The sequence below is a fragment of the Oncorhynchus nerka genome, linkage group LG9b, assembly GCF_034236695.1.
Source record: "Oncorhynchus nerka isolate Pitt River linkage group LG9b, Oner_Uvic_2.0, whole genome shotgun sequence".
In the NCBI taxonomy this organism is placed as follows: Eukaryota; Metazoa; Chordata; class Actinopteri; order Salmoniformes; family Salmonidae; genus Oncorhynchus; species Oncorhynchus nerka.
The window spans coordinates 18891176-18901675 of NC_088424.1; positions in this window are offsets into that span (position 1 = coordinate 18891176).

Below are 10500 nucleotides of genomic sequence, written 5' to 3' on the forward strand. Positions count from 1 at the left end.
ACAACACTGTCAAAAATATGCTTCTCAACCATTGCAAAACAAGCATTTGTGTAACACTATTGATAGCCTAGCATAGTATTATGCCTGACATTCAGCAAGCAACATTTTCACAAAAACCAGAAAAACATTCAAATAAAATCATTTACCTTTGAAAACTTCAGATGTTTTCAATGAGGAGACTCTCAGTTAGATTGCAAATGTTCAGTTTTTACAAAAATATTATTTGTGTTGACAAATCGCTCCGTTTTCTCCATCACGTTTGGGTAAGAAAAAAAACGAAAATTAAGTCATTAAAACGCGAACTCTTTTCCAAATTAACTCCATAATATCGACAGAAACATGGCAAACCGATGTTTAGAATCAATCCTCAAGGTGTTTTTCACATATCTATCGACGATAAATCCATCGTGGCAGTTGACTTTCTCTTCTGAAGAAATGGAACGCGCATGGACCTAGAGATTACGCAATAATTTCGACACAGGACACCGGGTGGACCCCTGGTAAATGTAGTCTCTTATGGTCAATCTTCCAATGATATGCCTACAAATACGCCACAATGCTGCAGACACCTTGGAGAAACGACACAAAGGGCAGGCTCATTCCTGGCGCATTGACATCTTGGACGAACGGCAGAGGGCTTAGGTTCATTCATGGCACATTCACAGCCATATAAGGAGACGATGGGAAACAGAGCCTAAAAAATTCTGCTAATTTCCTGCCTGTAGCATGAGTTCTGTGGCACTCACAGATAATACCTTTGCAGTTTTGAAAACGTCAGAGTGTTTTCTTTCCAAAGCCGCCAATTATATGCATAGTCGAGCATCTTTTCGTGACAAAATATTGCGCTTAAAACGGGCACGTTTTTTTATTCAATAATGACATAGCGCCCCCATAGGTTGAAGAGGTTAAGGTATGTTAAGGGGAGGGACTTATGAAACAGGAGGAGATGAACAACAGTATAGAAACATAAAAACAGGAGGAAACTTTCAGAGACTGCTGAGATCTTTCTGTCAGTTTGTCTCTGTTTATCCAAGATGGTGTTGTTGGATTCAATGTTGATCCTGACCATATTTATTGGTAGATGATGCAATACAATACATGACAATACAATACAAAGCAATACACTGCATTGTCATACATGCCAATACTATTAAAATTCAATGTTCATCTAATATGGTGTTGCTGGATTCAGTGTTTTTCCTGACCATATTTATGGGTAGGTGATACAATACGTGACAATACAATGCAATACACTCCATTGCCATACTTGCCAATATGAATTCAATTCAATTTCAATGTATTTTATTCAACAATTAAATATATGTGTAATAAAACCATTCTCTATGCAGGTGTCAGTTGTGAGGACCTCACTCCACTCAGGAAAGAGATTACTGTTTAGAGGGAACCCCTGATACCCTGTTTTACAACTACTCCAGGACATCTACTGGTGGAGATAAAGTCTGTTGGTATCACCAAGACACAGCACAAAGGCCAGAGTTACTCCTGTACATCTCAGGTTCAGAGATGATAAAGTTAGCAGATCCACTGACCACTCAAATAACTGAATGAAGAGATAAACCGTTTGGATCTGGAGATCTCCTCTGCTGTAGTGACATTACATTTACATTTAAGTCATTTAGCAGACGCTCTTATCCAGAGCGACTTACAAATTGGTGCGTTCACCTTAAGACATCCAGTGGAACAGCCACTTTACAATAGAGCATCTAAATCTTTTAAGGGGGGTGAGAAGGATTACTTTATCCTATCCTAGGTATTCCTGAAAGAGGTGGGGTTTCAGGTGTCTCCGGAAGGTGGTGATTGACTCCGCTGTCCTGGCGTCGTGAGGGAGTTTGTTCCACCATTGGGGGGCCAGAGCAGCGAACAGTTTTGACTGGGCTGCGCGGGAACTGTACTTCCTCAGTGGTAGGGAGGCGAGCAGGCCAGAGGTGGATGAACGCAGTGCCCTTGTTTGGGTGTAGGGCCTGATCAGAGCCTGGAGGTACTGAGGTGCCGTTCCCCTCACAGCTCCGTGAGGCAAGCACCATGGTCTTGTAGCGGATGCGAGCTTCAACTGGAAGCCAGTGGAGAGAGCGGAGGAGCGGGGTGACGTGAGAGAACTTGGGAAGGTTGAACACCAGACGGGCTGCGGCGTTCTGGATGAGTTGTAGGGGTTTAATGGCACAGGCAGGGAGCCCAGCCAACAGCGAGTTGCAGTAATCCAGACGGGAGATGACAAGTGCCTGGATTAGGACCTGCGCCGCTTCCTGTGTGAGGCAGGGTCGTACTCTGCGGATGTTGTAGAGCATGAACCTACAGGAACGGGCCACCGCCTTGATGTTAGTTGAGAACGACAGGGTGTTGTCCAGGATCACGCCAAGGTTCTTAGCGCTCTGGGAGGAGGACACAATGGAGTTGTCAACCGTGATGGCGAGATCATGGAACGGGCAGTCCTTCCCCGGGAGGAAGAGCAGCTCTGTCTTGCCGAGGTTCAGCTTGAGGTGGTGGTCCGTCATCCACACTGATATGTCTGCCAGACATGCAGAGATGCGATTCGCCACCTGGTCATCAGAAGGGGGAAAGGAGAAGATTAATTGTGTGTCGTCTGCATAGCAATGATAGGAGAGACCATGTGAGGTTATGACAGAGCCAAGTGACTTGGTGTATAGCGAGAATAGGAGAGGGCCTAGAACAGAGCCCTGGGGGACGCCAGTGGTGAGAGCGCGTGGTAAGGAGACAGATTCTCGCCACGCCACCTGGTAGGAGCGACCTGTCAGGTAGGATGCAATCCAAGCGTGGGCCGTAGCTGTGACAGACTCGGCTCTGTACTGCTGTGCTGTGAGACCCACAGTGACAGAAAATTCCCTCCAATTTGATGTGTATTTATATTCTGCTACAGTTAGAACTCTTAACCACATCATATACATACAATATGCATGGATTATATGATGTCATCATTCTCAACATGGACTTGCTCAGTGGTTTGGTCCTCTGGTGGTAAATCAATGTACTGCACTCTTTAGAAGAGCATACCTGAAGCCAACTGACTGGTCACTAGATATAAAAAGTAATTAAAGTTTGTGCATATATAATAATTCATTATTCATGTGAGGATTTAGTGTCTTTATTCTCAGAAGTTCCTCAACATTAAAATGTGCATAAAGTATTATATTTTTTATATACCCACACACAGCCATTTCTGCAGCTCCTGGATGATCTTCAAATGAGGAACCTTCTTATCCTACATGTGCTGTCCACTACCCCTTCTGAAGGACGGGTTGATTAGGCCCAAGTGAGCCAGGTGGCTCGTCCACTGCTTCTCACTCTTCAGCCACAACCAATGAGATGTTCTCTCTGCGTCCTGATCAGTTATATGACAGATCTTCTTTGTGTGTCCTCCTCCTATAGACTGCCCTCCACAGTCATGAAGCCCAGTGACAAGGTTTTTCTATGTATAATAATGATACAATAGTTCCATCCAGTATTCAACATTCTGCCCAACAAGGTGAAACCTTGACATTGCTTGTATTTTCAAGGGCAAGTTACTAGTGAGAGTCAATGGGTGTCAGCGGAGTCTCATAGTTTGCTTCTATTCCTTTAAGCTAGAGATATCAGTTTTGTCGTATGGGCTGCGTCTCATTCTACCACGTCAGCCTATGGCGGTCTTCTGCATCTACGATGGAAGGTGGCCGAGCTACAGCTGTGTTTGTCAGACCATGAAACATCAAAGTGACAAAGAGCTCTTATAGCACCAGGGCACAAATCAATATTTTTTCTCTATATTTAACCATCTTACATATAAAACCTTATTGTTCATTGAAAATTGGGAATAACTCACCACAGGTTAATGAGAAGGGTGTGCTTGAAAGGATGAACATAATTCTGCAATGTTGGGTTGTATTGGAGAGCGTCTCAGTCTTAAAAAGGAAGTAGGATCAGAAAAACAGTCCGTGTCTGGTGTGAACTCCATTTGCCTTATGTAGTGCAACCCATCTCCTTCAAATAGAGTTGATCAGGTTGTTGATTGTGGCGTTTGGAATGTTGTCCCACTTCTCTTCAGTGTCTGTGCGAAGATGCTGGATATTTGAGGGAACTGGAACACATACGTTGATCCAGAGCATCCCAAACATGCTCAATATGTGACATGTCTGGTGAATATGCAGGCCATTGAAGAATTTGGATATTTTCAGCTTCCAGGAATTGCATACAGATCCTTGCGGCATAGGGCTGTGCATTATTATGCTGAAACATGAGGTGATGGCAGCGGATGAATGGCATGCCAATGGACCTCAGCATCTCGTCATGGTATCTCTGTGCATTAAAATTCCATCAATAAATGCATTTATGTTCATTGTCCATAGCTTATGCCTGTCTATACCATAACCCCAACCCCACCATTGGGCACTCTGTTCACAATGTTGGCATCAGCAAAACGCTCATCAACATAATTGTCAAGGTATTCGTCGTCGGAAGATGAGGAATCATTGGACCAAAGCGCAGCGTGGTAAGTGTTCATGCTTTCTTTATTAAAACTGAACACTATAACAAAAATAACAAAGAGAATAACCGAAACAGTCCTGTAAGGTGCAAACACTAAACAGAAATGAACTAACCACAAAAACCATTTGGGAAAAAGCTACCTAAGTATGGTTCCCAATCAGAGACAACGATAGACAGCTGTCCCTGATTGAGAACCATACCCCGCCAAAACAAGGAAATACAAAAACATAGAAAAATGAACATAGAATGCCCACCCAAATTACACCCTGACCAAACCAAAATAGAGACATAAAAAGCTCTAAGGTCAGGGACTCCGGCCGCAAAACCTGAACCTATAGGGGAGGGTCTGGGTGGGCATTTCTCCGCGTTGGCGGCTCTGGTGAGGGACGTAGAGCCCGCTCCACCTCTGGCTTGGCCCACTTAGGTGGCGCCTCTAGAGCGGGGACCCTCGCCGCCGACCCTGGACTGGGGACCCTCGTAGCAGGCCACAGACTGGGCACCCTCGTAGCGGGCCCCGGACTGGGCACCCTCGTAGCGGGCCCCGGACTGAGCACCCTTGCTGAGGGCTCCGGACTGGAGGGCGTCGCTGGAAGCTCCTAACTGGAGGGTGACACTGGAGGCTCCGGACTGGAGGGCGTCGCGGGAGGGTCTGGACTGGAGGGCGACTCTGGAGGGAGGAGGCGCAGAGACAGCCTGGTGCCTGGGGCTGCCACAGGGCCCACCAGGTTGGGGAGACCTACAGGAGGCCTGGTGCGTAAAGGAGGCACCGGATTAACCGGGCTGTGGGGGAGCACTGGAGCTCTGGTGCGCAGCCTTGGCACCACTCCTCCAGGCTGAATGCCCACTTTAGCCCGGCCCCTCTAGAGTGCAGGCACAGGTCGAACCAGGCTGTGGGGGAGCACTGGAGATCTGGTGCTTACCACTCCCACCTCTCCATTAGGCTCAATGCCCACTTTAGACCGGCACGGACGGAGCGCAGGCATAGGACGAACTGAACTGTCCCCACGCCCCGGAGACACAGTACGCAGAGCCGGCGCAGGATACCCTGGGCCAAAACGGCGCACCCGAGTCCAAACGCGCTGAGCTGGCACAATCCGCTCTGGCTGGATGCCCAATCTCGCATGGCACTTGCAGGGAGCTGGCATATAGCGCTCCGGGCTATGAGCGGGCACTGGAGACACTGTGCGCTTCACTGCATAACACAGTGCCTGACCAGTACCACGCTGCTTCCGGTAAGCACGGGGAGTTGGCTCAGGTCTATCGCCTGACTCCGCCAATCTCCCTGTGTGCCCCCTAAAAACATGTTGGGGGCTGCCTCTCGTGCCTGCTGCGCTGCCTTGCCTCATATCGCCACCTCTCAGCTTTAGCTGCCTCCAGCTCTTCCTTCGTGTGGCAATATTCCCCAGCCTGTCTCCAAGGTCCCTGTCCGTCAATATCTCCTCCCATGTCAAGGAGTTCTGAAACCGCTGCTCCTCCATACCACGCTGCTTGGTCCTTTGGTAGTGGGTTGTTCTGTCAAGGTATTCGTCGTCGGAAGATGAGGAATCATCGGACCAAAGTGTTCATGCTTTCCTTATTAACCTGTTGCCTCTACTTGGGACGCTTGCGTCCCAACTAGAGCTCTGGAAATGCAAATGCGCTACGCTAAATGCTAATAGTATTAGTTAAAACTCAAAAGTTCATTAAAATACACATGCAGGGTATCAAATTAAAGCTACACTCGTTGTGAATCCAGGCAACAAGTCCGATTTTTAAAATGCTTTTCGGCGACAGCATGAGAAGCTATTATCTGATAGCATGCACCAATACACTACAACAGAAAAGCACAGCAGGGGACGTAAACAAAATAATTAGCATTTCGGCGTTACACAAACCGCACAATAAAATAGAAAACAGTCATTACCTTTCACCATCTTCTTTGTTGGCACTCCTAGATGTCCCATAAACACTATTGGGTCTTTATTTCGATTAAATCGGGCCATATAAAGCCAAGATATCGTTATATGTAGACTGTGTGATAAACGAAAAACAGCGATTTCACAACGTAACGTCATTTTTTTAATTCAAAAAGTAGACGATAAACTTTCACAAAACACTTCGAAATACGTTTGTAATGCTACTTTAGGTATTAGTAAACGTTAATAAGCGATAAAAATCATCCGTAGGCGATGTAAATATCATTAGCTGTCGTCTTGGAAAAAATTTCAGGAGAGAGCTCTTCCGGAATGATCTGGGCGGAGACCGGAGGTAAGCGGTGCCCCTCTTTCGGTTCAACCAAGAATCAAAGATGATTAAATTCACAAGATACTCGACAACATGGGGATGCTGTGGGAGTTGAATGCTCGGTCTTATCTAATTCGGCTCACTGTTAACAATTGCTGGAAGTGGCGCAAGGATATTTATTTCCATTTTCTGTGATCAGGTTTTCCTGCGCTTTCCGATGTAACGCACGTTATGTAATAGCCACAGTCGTGATTTAACCAGTTTTGAAAACGTCCGAGGGTTTCCTATCCACACATTCTAACCATATGAACGTACTATATTCCTGGCATGAGTAGCAGGGCGCTGAAATGTTGCGCGATTTTTAACAAAATGTTCAAAAAAGTAGAGGGTCGACTGAAGAGGTTAAAACTGAACACTATAACAAAAATAACAAAGAAAATAACCGAAACAGTCCTGTAAGGTGCAAACACTAAACAGAAATTAACTACCCACAAAAACCATGTGGGAAAAAGCTACCTAAGTATGGTTCCCAATCAGAGACAACAATAGACAGCTGTCCCTGATTGAGAACCATACCAGGCCAAAACAAATAAATACAAAAACATAGAAAAAAGAACAGAATGCCCACCCAAATCACACCCTGACCAAACCAAATAGAGTCATAAAAAGCTCTAAGGTCAGGGCGTGACAATAATGCCATACACAATGTCTGACATCTGCCCAGACCAGTTGAAGTTGGGATTCTTGTCTACCTACTGAATTGACCATAACCCTCACGTCAGTGACTCAACCCACTCAAGTGACGCACCCCTCCTAGGGACTGCATGGAAGAGCACCAGTAAGCCAGTGACTCAGCCCCTGTAATAGGGTTAGAGGCAGAGAATCCCAGTGGAGAGAGGGGAACTGGCCAGGCAGAGACAGCAAGGGCGTTTTGTTGCTCTTGAGCCTTTCCGTTCACCTTCACACTCCTGGGCCAGACTACACTCAATCATATGACCTAAAGACTTAAAGGTTGAGACCGAGTCTGAGTCTCTCACATGGGTAGGCAGACCATTCCATAAAAATGGAGCTCTGTATGAGAAAGCCCTGCCTCCAGCTATTTGCTTAGAATTTCTAGGGAAAATTAGGAGGCCTGCATCTTGTGACCGTAGCGTACGTGTAGGTATGTACGGCAGGAGAAGACAGCAGGAGAAGAAAACATTTTTATTTGGCTAGCGAACTCTTTACAGACACACACAACAGACCAGTATATCAAGACCAAAAATGGATAACCAATGAAAGTGCAATAAAAACTTCAGCAAACTAGAGCTTGAAATTATGGTGGAGGAAATAGCAGCCAGGAAAAGGTTGCTATTGGGGAGACATGATAACTGCGGGGTCACTGCAGAGACCAAAAAGAGAGGATGGGCGAGAGAGGCCGAGTCTGTCTCTGCCGTCAGGGATATGGCAAGGGACAGTGACAGGAATCTCAGGGCTTTCATGATTGTAGGATGATTGGAAGAGGGCAAGATCTCATGGTCCTTCTTTTTACGTTTTCATTTAGAAGGTCACCCAAGTACATGATAGAGTGTCGTGGTATTCAATATTGCCTCAGTAGAACATGGTCAGGGACATATAGAGGATCCATCTGATCTCTGAGATGCCTCTGTGGGTTCTCCCTCTCTCTAGCAGCTACCCAAAGAACTTCCATCTATTAATTAGAGTATCATAGTAAGCTTTGAATCACTAAATATTCCTGTTTGATTATTCTGTTTTATGACTATTGTTATCTTAATAACTTTTTTAATCAATACATTTAGCCTTGTCATCATTTGATTTTATGACCATTTCAAAAATTATTATTCTAATATTCATTATTGTCAAATATGTAATTAAAAGCTTTTCAAAAAGAAGGTTTACATGAATGTTTTTATTTATAATGTATTTTTAGAATGCTCTCCCACAGGGCCCAGTCTGCACAAGAGAAGGGTTTAGCTGTCCCACCTGTTCCCTTTTTCCCTCTGATTAGGTCTCTATTTCTCTCTCTGTTCCTGCTTCTGTCTTTGTCAGATTCTCGTTTGAGTTTCTCATGCCAGAACCAAACTATCGTCTCGTTTGCTTCACCCTTGTCCCGTCCTGTCGGAATCTGCCTGTTCATCTGATGCTACGTGTGATCAGGTACCTCTGTCCTCTACAACCCGCGCCTACCCAGAGAGACCAGCAGTCTGTCGCCGCTAACCCTGCTATTCTCCTCTGCTGCTAAGAAGGGGACTCTTCTGTAAATATCAGAAGGACTTTATGATTCATTTGTCGCCCTCTCTGCGGGTTGTCTATTTTTGCCATTCTATACATCTGAAGAGGATCTATGTCTTCCCTGTGTTTTGACATTAAAGGACTCTGTTTTTGTTAAACCGCTTTTGGGTCCTCACTCACCTGCATAACACCATTTCCAATAACTTTGTTGAGGAATAGCAACTTTGCTTAATTTTCTTCTTAAGTATATAGTTAAGGACAAAATGGCAGTTAATAAGAAATTTCTTCTTAAGGTTTTGTGAATTTGGCCTGAACAGTAAATATATTACTTCAAACCCCAAAACAACTGACAAATTAAATGTTCAAATGACTTGTATAAGAAGATAACATTATGTAAACAAGATATTTCATGGTTCCAAATATATCAAATTTAATAAGGAATCCCTCTTGCTGATTAACTAAATAATTGAATATACAATAAGCTTCTCCTCTACTGCAAAGCCCCTACAGTGGATGGAACATAAAGTCTGTAACAGTCTATTCTTCCTCTATACATGAATCATCATGGCACATTGGCTTAGGAATACTTTACTTATCCTGGCTACATGCTATTTTGATACGGTAGAGTGCTTCTCCTTTTTACACTCTCATTCTATGCACCATAGCATATTATGTATAATACTTTTTTTTTAAAATCAGATTGTGAAGATGAAGAGGTTGTTGACCAGCAGAGTGGATATGTTACTGCCCTTGAAGGAGGACTGTAACTACACTACCAGTACTCCAGTCCAGGTACATCCAGTTAACTAGGGACTCTCCTCAGTATGTCCTGAGAAGAGATCATAATTCAGAAAGGAGCAATACTGATGAGTTCCAGTGGAGGTTTCATTCCAGCCTGAATTTCACATCTAGCTCTGTAGAGTGTTTGCCTCAGGGTTCTCAATGTTTGACAATACACTAAAAAAGGAGGAGACAAGGATTTCATGCTGTCATCACGGTCTAGCTACATCCGAGTGGTTTTAATCTTCTCCCATTGATCTCACAGTAGCAGACATGGGAGCCTGGCTGAGTAAATGACTGATTCTTGCTGCATTTTGTTATGGTATTATAATAATATTTTACTCATTTGTTTACTGCCTTTGCTCTAATCCCTTTCTTTTTTCAAACATATTTTTCAGTACAATGCTACCATTCATATATTTTTATTCCCTCAATCATGTTGCTTGAGTATTTCCTCCTAATACAAATGTGTATTAAATTATTTTCCTGAATGCAGAGGAGAAGACTCAGTCATTCAGCCACCAGGGGATGTGATCGCTACTGAAGGAGAACAGATAATACTGGGCTGTCAATTTGATGCAGATGATACTATAAATCTCTACCTGTTCTGGTACAAGCATGAATTACATGGCTTCCCAAAGTTCACGCTGGGCCGTTTTCCTTTTGGAAGTAAAAATTCCACTGAGTTCAAGGACAGATTTAAAGCCCGTCTCGATGCAGACACCAAGCAATTCCCATTGAAGATCCAGAGGTTGCAGCTGTCTGACT